Source organism: Vombatus ursinus, unplaced genomic scaffold (assembly GCF_900497805.2).
Source record: "Vombatus ursinus unplaced genomic scaffold, bare-nosed wombat genome assembly UNPS02014820.1, whole genome shotgun sequence".
Taxonomy (NCBI): Eukaryota; Metazoa; Chordata; class Mammalia; order Diprotodontia; family Vombatidae; genus Vombatus; species Vombatus ursinus.
Genome location: NW_020954598.1, coordinates 2,189,579 through 2,203,865, shown reverse-complemented (window position 1 = coordinate 2,203,865; position 14,287 = coordinate 2,189,579). Strand labels below are relative to the sequence as shown.

Sequence of the window (14,287 nt, the reverse complement as noted above, 5' to 3'; positions counted from 1 at the left end):
CACCCATATTCATCAAACCATCCTTTGTAACAAAGAATAAAAATAGGAGGGGGGTAGAAAGCAACTAAGCAAAACTAACTAACACATTAAATAAGTGTGACAGTGTATAGGGATTTCATGCCCGCAATTCTTCACTTGTACAAAAAAAAAAAGAGTAGGAGGTGCATTGTTGAATCATTTTTAGGACCATATTTGGTCATAATCACACAATGTTTAGTTTCCCTTTTCTTCTTTCCATTTCCATTGTTGTCATTATATATATTATTTTTCTGGTTCTGCTTACTTCATTTTGCATCAGTTCATATAATTTTTCCCATACTTCTTTGTATTCTTTGTATTCTTGTATTCATTGTTTATTTTGCTGCTGTAATAGCAGTAATTAATTTGCAGCAATTTGTTTAGCCATTTCCCAAGCAATGGACATCTCTATTCCTAGTTGTTGGCCCCTCCAAAGAGTATTGCTGTAATTTTTTTAAAAATTTCTATAGGTCCTTGCTTTCTGTCTTTGAACCTCTTGGGAATATATGCTCAGCAATGAGATCTTAAGAGATATGGACATTTTAGTTACTTCCTTGATATAATTTCAAGTTGCTTTTCATCAATTCCCAGCTTCACCACTATCAAATTAGCGTACTTATCCTTCTACAGCCCTGAAACATTGACTATTCCCATCTTTTGTTATCTTTGCCAATTTATTTGGTGTCAGTTAAAAGCTCAGAATTGTTTTTGAATTTATTTATTGACGGTTTATTTGCTTATGCTCAAGGTCTTTAAAAGTTTTCTTCCTCTTGAGATCTTTGATAATTTAATCTTTTTTCATTATTTCCCCCTGTAGCGGTTTCTACCTCAGAGCTTTCTTAGCTTCCTCCCATCCTGGAGAATTCACTTTACACTGACCTCAGTCTCTGCCTCAAGTCATTTGTAGGGGAACAGAACTGGCTTCAAGCTGGGCCTTTTCCCCTGGACTTCGGTGAAGGTCTCAGACATTGGTGCCCTGCCACAGTTACCTCTGTTCCTCAGTTCTCCAGTTGAACTCTTTTGCAACATAGCTTAGCTGCAATTCCAGCCAAAGCCAGCTTCTGCCTTTTGGTTTTCCCCAGTAAGGAGAGGAGGTGGGGACAGAGTTGAGTTGTGTTACAAGCCCACTGAGTTGGCTTGTGCAGCCCTTCCAGAGCGTAGTAGCCAATGTGGTAGGCATGCTGAGAACATTAGAGGTTAGGGCAGGGGTGGGGAACCTGTGGCCTTGAAGTCTGGAGTCAGTCAAAGGGCCCCACTTAAGGACCTAGAGGGCTACATGTGGCCTCCAGGCTGAAGGTTCCCCACCCCTGGGTTAGGGATTAGTCTTTTCTACTGTTCACTTGGTTTTTACCTTATTAGGGTTCTTGGTTTCTTAAACTATGGAGACAGGAACTGAATGTTTTATCTCTTAGACAGAATTCCTCTTTTGGAGAGGTTTGAGAGGTCCTAAAGGAATTTTTTTTGGTACATTACTATAGAAAACATTTTTTAAAGCTCCAATTTAGCAAGAAATCTTTAATTTAGTTTTTGGCTGGATGTGTTCCTTTTTCAATGTATTTAAAGCAAAAGCTAGCTAAATTAACGAGAAAATGAGGTGAAAATTTGAGAGGAATGGGTATTCTCTTGCAAACTTTGGGTCTGTTTCTCAGAATCTCCTTAATTTGGACCAGATTTTTTTTAATAAGTTATTTATGTGGTAATAATCCATCTAATCTTATGGGAAATGGGTATGGGTATGGGAAAAAATGAATTGGACTTGCACCAGTAATCTGGAGGAGTTCATTACAATTACTGGGTTAAAAATGAAAGGAATTAGTTCTTACTTCATCGCTGTAAAACTATCTTTTAATATAAAGCCAATGGCTATAACTGTCCTTTTTTTATTTTTCCTGGGTAAATAGGTAAGGTGCAGGAAGTAGAAATGGGTTGCTTATCAAAATTAAACTATAGCAAATGGATGGCACAATTTTATTCTAATTACTATGTGTATTACAATAGTGCAGAACATAGGTCTACAGTTGGAAGGGACCTCAGAGGCCAATTAACACTCTTCATCTGAGAGTGTTTATTGGATTTAAGTTGTACCAAATATAGAACAAAATGGCAAATTCAAGCTTTTTAAATATAATTTATGATGGAAAAAATTGAACTCTGCATGCATTATTCAGTGTTAGACTGATGGGAGCATCAGTGCTTTTACTTGAGCAACTCACCAGTTCAGATTAGTTTTTCATGTTTTTTGCAATATCATATGGGCAGTGATCTAAATGTTGTGCCATAATATCAGTTGGAATCCATATTTGAAATAATAGTCAGTGGTAAAAATAGTGAGAAATTTAATGCTGAGCTGATGCCTGCCTTAGAGTACAATTTAATGCCGAGCCACCTTAAACCACACCTGTTTACCACCTTAAACCACACCTTCTTTTCTGTTGAGTTCTATATCCTTTTGTTCTACCTGAGTACCTCACTCTGTGTACTGTTTGATTCAGTTGTATTTGTGCCCCCTTCAATGAGATAGTTACTTTTCTAGCATGAAAGAAAGGCACAAATGTGTATCAATCCTAGCTCTTATGTGTCACTCTTTTATAATTGCACTTCCTCACTGGCATTGCTGTGATATAGATGAATATTGCTTTTTATTTTTCCTTTTGCTGTGAACTACTGGAGAAGAAACTCGAAAAGACTAAAGATTAAGGTCAGTAAGTTTGGTGTACTAAGCCAGAAAGGCAATTGTTGCAAAATACACTCATTATAAATGTATATTCCTTTTCTAAATCTCTTTTTAAAATAATATAACTCTTTGGGATGGTGATATTTTGGATCTCTGGTTAAGATTTAAAATAGCATTGTTATATATTTTTATGGAGATTGCCTTACAAAATGTAGTATATCAGCTTGTATTATGGAAATAATTTACAAAAGCAATAATTCTTAAGATATTTTTTAAAATTTTCTTTAAGACAATTGGATGCTTTCTAATGTCTTACATGTTCTTTCACTGAAGCAAAATTTACAAGTTTTCCCAAAGACTTGATATTAGAACATTTTAAGAAGAATATTCCTTGTGGTTACAATAAAGAACTCTCTTATTTGTGAGCAGTGGTATAACTATTCTACTAGAGAAGAGTGATCTCCTTCATTCATCTGCATCTCCAGAGATACATTATTCTCACACTTCTAGTTGCTTTACTTAGAAGCTAGGGATAATATTTTCTGGACCTCCTTTAGAAGGAGATGGTTGGTTAAGAGCTTTGTAAATCTTCACCTGTTACAGGTTGAGGTATCTGTGTGGTATACTGGAAAGAAAAGGTCAAGAGAAGCCTGGGTTCTAATTCTGCCTTTAACATGTGACCATGGGCAAGTCAACTGAGTTTGTTTTCCCCTGACAAACATAATAATGCCTTTTAGTTATCGATTTAACAGGGTTGTCATGAGAATCAGATGAGATACTAAAAACTCTTTGTAAACCATAAAATAATTAAATTTAACAAATATTTATTAAGCAGTGTATGTGCACATATACAAACTGTTAGTGTTTTCAAGGAATTTATACTCTATATGTTAGATTATTATTATAGAAATAAGTGGAATTGTTTGAGGCCCACAATCCACCTTTGATGGATTTACTAGGGATGGCTTAGACTTCAGTAGTTGAAGTAGTTAAAGAGTTATTCTCTATTTTTTTTTTCTTTTCTTTTTTCTTTTTTTGGGGGGTGGGAGGCTAGGCAATTGCAATTAAGTGACTTGCCCAGGGTCACACAGCTAGTAAGTGTCAAGTGTTTGGTCTGAGGCCGGATTTGAACTCAGGTCCTCCTGACTTCCAGGCCGGTGCCACCTAGCTTCATCATGACCTGATACAATCTCTGTGAAAACCCCAGTATGTTCGACTAAGCTGGGAAGATGTCTGTCTCATCTTCCTTCCTTATAGATTCCTGATTTAGTTCTAAGAGGTCAATTGACAGAAAGTTTGTCCACCAAGTAATGGCTATTTTTACCGCCTCATAGCCTCACAAAACACACTGGTAGAGGAGAGCAGCAAACTCCAACACAAAATCCTGGGTCCTTAAACAATTAACATGTTTCTTTGTCAGTCCAAATAGAGAATTTCCAAGGTCCTTTCTAGTTATTGAGATTCCATGATTCCTTCCTTCTTACCTTCAGCATCCTCTTACTTATAACTCCTTAAACTATTTCTTATCCCTAGAGCCCAAGGCTCAGGCTTGGGTAGCTGTGTGCTGTACTTCTCTCACCTTATCAGCATACCCTTTTGGGTATATTTAATTGTCACAACTTCTTAGAGTAGAAATGTAACACAAAAAAAACACAAGTTGTTTTCAGGAACTTAAAAAAAAAACTAACTAAATCTAGTACTAATCTCCTACATTGCCTAATATGAAGGAACTAGTGAGTTGATCTTTTTCTGGGCTGAGGAGTGTGGTAAAATCTTCTCTAAGAGAAGCTCATTTGCTTACTGTTAACTCTGGCTATGTACTGTTACTAAGGAAAATATTTGTCTAGTCCCTGGCAGAACAGTTAAAAAAAAATAGGAATTTTTGCGTCTCCAGCAAACAGCATGAAGTAAGCCCTCCATTGTGGCAGAGGCTGCTGTGGGGTAAGGGGCGGGTAGAAGGTCAGAGTAGGGTATGGCAATTATCTCACATCATCCTGTTTGCCATCTGGTTTCCTATTTAACTGGTTATTCTTGATAACTAGATGTTATTAAGCTGTCTTGTTTCTATATTGCTGAAGGACTACAAGTTCTCTAGTTTTAATGCTTTTCACATTTGGTGTCATGGGAACACCCCCCTTAGCCCTACCATTTATAGCACTGCGTATTTCAAGGGCGAGAATTCATTTCTGGGAATAATGGACTGCCTTCCTTGATTGTTTTAGTGGTGTACTATGTTCTCTTATGGTCCTGTTGAATAAAAGACTGAAGAGATAGAAGAAACTGGGTCAGAAGAGACTTTCTAACAATTAGATCTGCACAGAAGTAGACTGGACGCCTCGAGAGGTGGTGAGTTTTCTCCTTCTTGCAGGACTTTAAGCAAAGCCTGAATGACCTCTTGTCCAATATGCTCTAGTGGGGATTCATTCATGTATGGACTGGAATAGATGGCTACTAAGGTCCCTTCCGCTTCTCAAATTCCATGATTCTTTGTGTTTGAAATGCAGATAAATGATTAGTCCAACCAAAGGTGTAAGGCTTTGATAGTGGCAGCATTGTGAAAAAAAGACCAGATTCACATGAAGAAGCCGGGTCAGCTTCAATTCTTGTTATGGCTGTTTATTCACTATGTTGACCTTGGGCAGGTTACTTAACCGTTGATGTCAGCTTTCTCACCTGTAAAGTGAAGGGGTTGGATAGATTATCTGTAAGGTTGCTTCTAGCTCTAAAATTGATCATCTATCTCAATTATTTTCATCCTCCAAAGTCTTTTCAGGAGGAGCAAAGTGAGGTCCTAATAACACTATCTTTCTTGTTCAATTAAAAACAGTTTAACTTTGGTTATATTGATGTTATACTGCCTTTTTTTTTGCTATTGTCTTATGTTGTTATTTAATTATTGTGTTTAACATCATGTGTTTGTTTTGTCTCTTTCACACCCTTGAGGACAATGACTGGGTTATACTTTGTTAATAACAACAATAACAATTATTATTATCCTCATACTGCCTTTAATGAATGATTGAACAAAAAACAATTACCAAATGTTTACTATGTGATTAGCACTATGCTAAGTGCCAGAGATACAAATACAAAAGTGAGATAGCTACTACCCTCAAGTAGCTTAACGTGGGAGACAACATGTATGGTGGCCATGAAAGGAAATTTTGGTCAGAGAAGTTACAAAGATGGTGAATGAAACAACAAAACAGTCCACTAACACACCCTTTCCAGAAGCAATCATGGTGATGATTTAATTATAATTCTCAGAGAAGGAGGTGGAAGCTGGGGAGGAGGTAAGAGGGTACCTAGAAGGGCAAAAAAATGACCAGGAGGATGTTTGGTCCCAGGGAGTATAGAAGTGAGGGGTGTAGCCTCTCCTATGCATGACCTCTGATAGTATGATTTGGAGAATGGAGCAGCAACAGCAAAATGAAAAATGGCTGGAGTGATTTAGCTCCCCCTAGGCATGGCCTCGATATCTGTTTTGTCTTTAATTTTCAGGAGTGGGGAACCTGCGGCCTTGAGGCCACATGTGGCCTTCTAGGTCCTTGGGTTCAACCTTTTGACTGAGTCTAAGTTTTACAGCACGAATCCTTTTATTAAGGGGATTTGTTCTGTGAAGTTTGGATTCAGTCAAAGGGCTGCACTTGAGGACCTAGAGGACCACATGTGGCCTCAAGGCCACAGGTTCCCCACCCCTGAATTTCAGGTAATGTCTAGTGGAGGGTCTTAGAAGAGAAAATAATAAGTAATTATTATTATTATTATTATTATTTTAGGAAATTGTTTTAGTAAGAAAAGTTTGAAGATTTTTGTTCAGAAATTGATAAGACAGTGGAATTGACTGTCTTCTGGTCTTTTATAGCCAAAAATTTCCATTTTATTGTTGTTTTCTTTAAATAAGACTTTCTATTGTTTTTTTGATAGGCTCATATAATGAGCTCAAATTTCAGAATATTTTAAATGACTTTCTGAGAGTAGAAATGAAAAATGTGTGCTACAGATTTAATTAATTGTAATCAGTTGGTTTTAAATAATAAGTTGCAATTCTCCAAAGGAGAAGTGCAAACTATTAGCAGCCACAAGATATTTCAATCCATATCATTAATAATACAGGAAATATAAGTCAGCACAAATATAAGGTCTTACCCCAGATGCAGAAGATTGGCAAAGATGACAAAGGAAGGCCATATTCAATGTTGAAGGAGCCACAAAAAGACAAAGCTCCTTAGGTATAGCTTGTTCATGATAAAATCATTTTGCAAACCTTACTGTTGGCTTTATTAATGCTAGCTATTGGGTTCCCCTTCACTCTTGGTCTTTAAGCAAAAGTAAACATCCACTTGTCAGATAATGTTCCTAAGATCATAAATCTAGAGCTGGAAGAGGCCTTAGACATCTCCTAGTCCAAGAATTCTTCATCTTTTTGTTTTGTTTTGTTTTGTTTCATGGGCCTCTTTGGCAGTCTTAGAATAATGTTTTTAAATGCATAAATTAAAATATATAGGACCACATATATATGTGTGTGTATGTGTATTTGTGTATATACACACGTTCTTAGCAGTGAAATTTCTGGGTCAAAGAGTATGGACATTTTAGTCCCTTTCTTTTTAAAATTCCATATTGTTTTACAAAATTGGGGAACCAATTCACAGTCTCTACTAACAGTGTATTCATGTGCCTGACTTCATAGAATTGCATTGTTAATGCAAAAGCTCGTCATTTTCAAGTCATCTAAATTATCTTGTTTGTTTTTGGTGGTCACTTATATGCCTTATATGCCCAGAGGTAGCTAGTGGATAAGAGCACTGGGCCTGGAATCAGAAAAAACTGGGCTCAAATTCACCCTCAGACACTTACTAGCTGAGTGACCCTGAGAAAATCATTAAATTACTGTCTGCCTGATTTTTCTCATGTAAAATGTGGATAATAATAGCATCTACATCACAGAGTTATTGTTAATGTTATTGTTAGGATCAAATGAGGTAATATTTAGCAAGCTCTTAGTATAGTGTGCACTTAAGAAATACTTTCGATTTTGTTTTATTGTTTCTTAGTGTCTTGTTGATTCATTAGCTTTCAGTTGCCCAATTCTAATTTTTAAGGAATTATTTTCTTCAGCAAGCTTTTGTACCTCTTTTTCCATTTGGTCAATTCTGTTTTTCAAGATGTTCTCTTCAGTGGATTTTTGTGCCTCTACCAAGCTGTTGATTCTCTTTTCATAATTTTCTTGTATCACTCTCATTTCTTTTCCCAATTTTTTCTCTCTTTTATTTGATTTTTAAAACCCTTTTTGAGCTTTTTCCAGGAATTCTTGTTGGGTTTATATCCAGTTTACATTTTTTCTTTGAGGCTTTGCTTGTAGCTGCTTTGACATAGTTTTCTGGGTTTGTGTCTTGATCTTCTGTGTCACCATAGTAACTGTCATGGCCAGGTTTTTTGTTGTTGTTATTTGCTCATTTTCTTGATTTTTCCTTTTTGATTTGCCTTTTTCTTGATTTTTAACTTTATGTTAAAGTTGGGCTCTGCTTCCAGGGTGGAAGGGGGCACTGTCCCAACTTCAGACCTTTCTTGCAACATTTCACTGTGCCCTGGAACCACAGCCTGGGCCCTGCTCCCCTGCACTGCAAGTGCTGTCACTCCTTTTGGCCCTGAGACTGCAACCAGGAACTGTGTATGGACAATGCAACAGGGTCTGAACCCAGCTCCAGCAAAGGGTCCCCTACAATCTCCTTCAGATCACTAGGTCCAACCTCCTCACAGTCTGTGGGGCTGAGAGCTCCCAAAGCTGTTGGTGATGCCAATGCAGCTGCCCCCCAAGGCTTGACCTGCACTTCCAGGGCCCCACTGCCACCTTGGTGAGACAGATCTTTCCTGCTGACCTCCTAAGCTGTTTCACACAACTTTTTGTTGGTTCTGCCACTTTAGAATTTTATTTGAGATGTTAGAGTTGTTTGGAGGGAAATTTGAGAGAGCTTGGCTGAATGTTTCTCAGCTCTGCCTCTCTTCCCTCTCCATTTTTAATGTGTTCACCCTAATAAGAAGTTCTTAAACAGCCCTGAGCTTAGATGATTATGCAGTCTAAGACTTGACATTTCCCCAAGTTTAGAATGTGAAATCATTGGGTTGCACAAGATGATTAATAAATCCACTGAAATGTAATTCTCTATCCATAGAAGAAAGCTTTATGATCAAGTGGGATAATGGATGAGAAAATATTTTGTCAATTCTAAACATACTATGCCAGTACTTTCATAATGATAATTTTTTATTAACATCATCTGCATCCTCCACTAACCACAGGTGTTTTTGTTTGTATAGCTTAAGGCTTATGTAATTCCTCAATCTACCCCACAGCCTGATTTCTTCTTTGAAGTAAACCTCTAGGCCAGTGGGGCTTCTGTCTTCTTACAGAGCATTACATCATTTATAATTTTAACAATGAATGTGTCTTATCTTTTACTTCCTCCCTATTATTTTGAACTTCACAGTATGAATAATGTTCAAAGTACAATTACTTGGGAATATTAGATCCCAATTAATGAGCTTATGACTAATCTTAAATGGGCTTAAATGGCTTAAAATAATGGGCTTAAAAAAACAAAATGGAAATGTAGTTTACAGTGAAAAAGAATTTTTATAATTTGAGACAGGAAGTTATATTAAATAATGTGACTCGTATATGCTAGGAATGACTGACTTTACGGTAGTGATCTCCTTTTTACTTAGCAATCTGGCAGCTTTAAAGTTAACTTAGTATATAAATGAAGACAATCTATTTTCAGTAAATCTTCTTGAGGAGCCCCAAGTGAAATAGCTAATTGCCAGCAAGATTTTCCTACCATGCTGTTAAACATTCAGTCAATCTCAGTAGATGCCTTTTAAGATGAAAATGAAGAGGAACAAGTAACAGAAATACGAAGGATGCTTATACTTGATTGTCTATTTTTATATAAAATACACGAAGGTCTATCTCTAAACTCCAATATTTTTAACATGGGGAAATGCAGTTTCTAATAGGCATAACATCTGTGTTCACGGTCAGCTTAATGTTGTGAAAAGTGCCAGGCTTGAAATCAATAGAGACCTGGGTTCAAACCCTGTCTTCAAAATTTTACTAACTGTGTAATCATTGATGAACCCCTGAATCTCAATCTCATCTTTAAAATGGGAATAAAACCAATAGTACCTAACCCTGAGAGTTGGTGTGAAATTTGAATAATGTAATATATGTAAAGAGCTTTGTAAATTATAAAGCACTAGAGCCCATCATTGCCAAGTCCTGTTGATTCTGTCTCCATAGCATCTTTCCCAATAGACCCCTTCTCTCTGTACACAGAGCCATTCTCATTCAGACCCTTATCACCTCTCATGGCCTACTCTAGTATCCTCCTCCCATTCTTTCCCTTCTCCAATTAATACTTCACATGGTTGCCAAAATAATCTTCCTCTAGGACAAAACATAAACTTGCCTTGGCATTTGAAGCTACCTACAGCACAGCTCCCAAATACCTTTCCAGCTTTATTTCACACTACTCACATGACAAATTTTATGTTCCTGTCAAATTGCTCTGACAATTGTCCTTGACTTCATCTTCTTTCTCCATGCATTCATAGGTATTGTCTCCTGTGCCTGGGATATTCCATACTTCTCTCCACCTCTCATGATCTTTGTCTTACACAGTAAGCTGTTTCTAACTGTCCCCTCCCAAGACATTACCTCTTTAATTTTCCATATTTTCCATTATCTGCTTACTTATTCTTAATGTACTATACTTATTTACATATTTCTCTCAGAGGAATGTAGACTTCTTGAGGGAAGGTACTCTTTTGTGTTTGTCTCTATCTCCAGCGTCTCTAGCACAGAGTGTAGGCACCTAAATAAATGCTAATTGAATTAATGTTTCCTATTAAGCTGAATAAAAAAGATTAGTTTTAGAGAATTTCTAAGGGTATTTCTTTCTTGAAAATAATGGAAATTTGGTAAACCAGAACCAAAAATACTGCAATTTTAAGGATGATTGTATGCAACTGAATGGGTATTAATTCTTCCATTAATCAGGTTGTAGTGAGCCCTCTTTGAAGAACGTGTTAAAGGCAACATATTGTAGAGCTGGAGGCAGCTGTAGAGGTCACCCAGGCTAGACTCTTGGATAATTCAGGAACCTCCTTACATCATTCCTTACAAGCAGCAGTGGAGAAATCGTATGAATTAATGGTTAATGCCTACTTGACATATATGCTGAATGAACAATGGAAAGTTTTTGAGGGAAAACATAATAAAAGAAAAAGTGTGGCCTATATTTTTAAAAATGTTACTACTTCCATGGGCATTCCTGATTCAAATGAGATCGGTATTTTACTCACAACTCACTCTACATCTCAACAGACAATTTGTGGACATAATACATATATATATATATATATATATATAGGTGTACGTGTGTGTGGGTATATACGTATACATAGATATATAGATATAAATCACCTCCCAAGTCAGCCGTCTGATAATGATACTCTCTGAACTGAGATTGATTTTCTAATGACACAATCAGTACTATGGGCAAAACCTTCCTAGCTGGGGCATGACCTTTCAGAGCCTCCACTCTTCTGGCGTAATCTTTGAGAAATCAGGATCTCATCTACACCATAATGTAGGTTTTAGAGTAAGACTTAGTAGAGTAGGATTTCAGTAAAAGAATCATATAGTACATAAAAAAATTAAATGGCCAACTAAAGTGACTGGTGTAGTAATACAGATAGTTTTATGACACCAGAGGAGGTAAATTGGGTATAATATAATGCTTGATGAGGTAGCAGATAAAATGGATGGACAATATACTGGATTTCTGAACATCACAAATATTTACTAGATAGATAACTTCAGTACTTTGATGAGTAGTTTTCCTTACATCAAGTCATCTTTAAATCAGTCAGCAAACATATAGTAAGTATCTATTATTCTTCCAGGCTCTGGGTAAGCAATGGGAATAAAATAGGAGCTCACAGTCTAAGGGGGGATGCAACATGCCAACAATCATGTACAAACAAGATGATTAGTTGAAGATAATCAATTAAAGGAAGACATTGGGATTAATGGCTTTTAGAAAGACTTCTTGTGGTTGGTGGGATTTTAGCTAGCACTTTGAGGAAGTCAGGGAATCCCTGAGGCAGATGAAGAGGCGGAGACATCCAGTAAAAATGCCCAGAGTTAGATTTTATCCCCAAGAAAAGCAAGGAATCCAAATCAGTGTTGTTATTCATTCTTTTCAGTCATATCTGACTCTTCATGACTCCATTTGGGGTTTTGTTGGCAAAGATATTGGAAGTGATTTACCATTTCCTTCTACAGCCCATTTTACAGGTGAGAAAACTGAGGCAAACAGGGTTAAATGACTTGTGCAGGGTCACAATACTTACAGCTAGTAAGTATTTGAGGTTGGATTTGAGCTCAGGAAGATGAGTTTTCCTCACTCCAGGCCCAGCACGTATGCACTATGGCACCACATACCTTTCCCCCCAAATCATTAGTACAGCCAGCAAATGCTGTAGGAGTTCAGGAGGAGAGATTGGACTAGTGAGGGGAGGCTTTATAAAGAAAGTAGGACATTGGTTGGGCTTTCAGGTAAGCGTGAAATATAGACAGGCAACTAAGAGGGGGCTCAGGGATTACAACAAAAGAGAATGGTGTTCTATATCCAAAGGCAGAGAGACCAAAAACATGGCTGATCTAGCCCGGACCCTCCTCACCTCTCAGTCTTTTACTTGGACTTACTGCATCCTGCTTCTGCCCTCACCACCTTATCTTCCACATACCTTTAAATTGATATTCCTAAAGCTTAGGTTTGACCATGAAGTGCCCCTGCTCCAGAAGCTTCACTGGCTCTCTTTTGCATCTAGAACAGACTATAAACTTCCCAGTTTGACACCTAAAAGTCCTTCACAATCTGCTCCCCCCCCCCGCTGCTTTTCAGACATATCACCCCCCTTCATGTACCCTGTGCTTTGGGCAAGCCCATATGATAGATTCCGTCTCCCACCTCTATATCTTCATACAGGGTCCCCTTTGCCTGGGATGCTCTTCTTCCTCACCTGTGCCTTAAGATCCATTGCTTCTATCAAGTCTCAAGTCAAGCACCTACCTCCTTCAAGAGACCTTTCTTAATTCCCTCAGTGTTAGTACCCTGCTCTCCCAAACATTGTATATTATTTTGAATATATCTTTTATTTATATCTCTGTGAACATGTTGTATCTCTCTAGTAGAATGTAAAACTCTTTGAGGGCAAGACTTCCTACCTTTTTTACTTGTATGCCTAGCATCTAATCATAGTAGATGTTTTAGTAAATGCTTCTTTGCTGATTGAATGAAGTGTCCCTCACTTATGGTAGAGAGGAATGTGGGAGTATTGGGGTAAGCATCAAACTTTTGGTGGGAAAATAAAAAGCATTCTGGGGTTCGATCCTTTAGCCTTGCTAATAATTTGGCAGAGTTGGTGATGGGAATTCCCTTAAATAGTTAGAGAGATTGTTGAATGGTGTGTGTATTTCACAAATGGTAGTAGGAACATCTTTTCTGATCATTAATACAAATTCCTTTATCCACAGAGTTTTGCCTTCTGTCCTTGTGCCCTGAGGCTGAAGTATATTGATATTAGTAGGAATCATATACAAAGGAAGACACAAATGAGTTCTGACAGAGCATGATGTTACACTTCTGAGTCGATTTTATTTACCACATAGATGGAGAGATCACTCTCAATTTTGAGGTTAATCTTCTTGGCACTTTCTTTGTATTAATCTTGGGGAGGGCATATGCAAGTTTTTCATAATTAGGCATGCCTCTTGACTGTACTTTGTTGGCGTTGGTGTTTGAAATCTTTCTCCAAACACATTCACCATCTTATGTTAGTGGCAGGATCTTCTTTCTCTTCTTTCTCTTTTTAGATTGAATTAGAAAAGGCTTCCCTGGAAGGTACAGCTTGATGTCTTAGCGTTTTGCCAATAGCCAAAAAGATTGTATAGAGTTCAAAATAGAACCCTTTCCTTTTGAAATCCTAACAATGTAGAAATAAATAGTTTTACATTCAATGAAAGTATGGTTATTTTATGCATTTCACCAAAACCATAAATGAAGCCTGATATGTCATCTACCCTAACCATTTCTCCCTTTTTCCCTGTTCCCTTCATGGCCCAACTACTGGGTGTCTTCAGCTAGGCTTTATGGCATGCTGATTGTGAGTTAGTCCCACCCTATAACAAAGGCATATGGCTTTTATATTACTGGTTAATATGACTTGAAAAAGTCTCTTAAGTATCAGAACATCTGGAACAAACCATGACAAACTGTAAAACCATAAATTGTAATTTTGCAAAGGAAGAAATTTTTAGTTATGAATAATAGTTTGCAGTGATATCTAACTTCTATGATATCTCATTTTCATGTTTCTGAACTCAAGGATCTTTGGTTTCTGTGTTCTCATCTTACTGAAAATAATACCTCAGTATATAAAATTCTAGGCTTACTGATTTCCCTGATATATTTTTTGCCACAACAAATTGTAGAACGTTAGATCTCAACTTTTTGAAGGGGATTA

At 37.2% G+C, this 14,287-nt stretch overlaps 1 protein-coding gene across 2 annotated transcripts in view; it reads left to right on the top strand.

Annotated features, from left to right (window-relative positions):
• Positions 1 to 14,287, top strand: part of PTPDC1 (protein tyrosine phosphatase domain containing 1) — a 75,958-nt gene that overhangs the window by 30,177 nt on the left and 31,494 nt on the right. The window contains exon 1 of one of the 2 annotated variants that reach the window (XM_027836913.1): positions 4,965 to 5,038. The exons of the other annotated variant lie outside the window; for it this stretch is intronic. The gene's annotated coding sequence lies outside the window, so the exon portion shown is untranslated. Of the gene's footprint in view, positions 1 to 4,964; positions 5,039 to 14,287 lie in introns of those variants that run through there. 2 annotated transcript variants of the gene reach the window in all.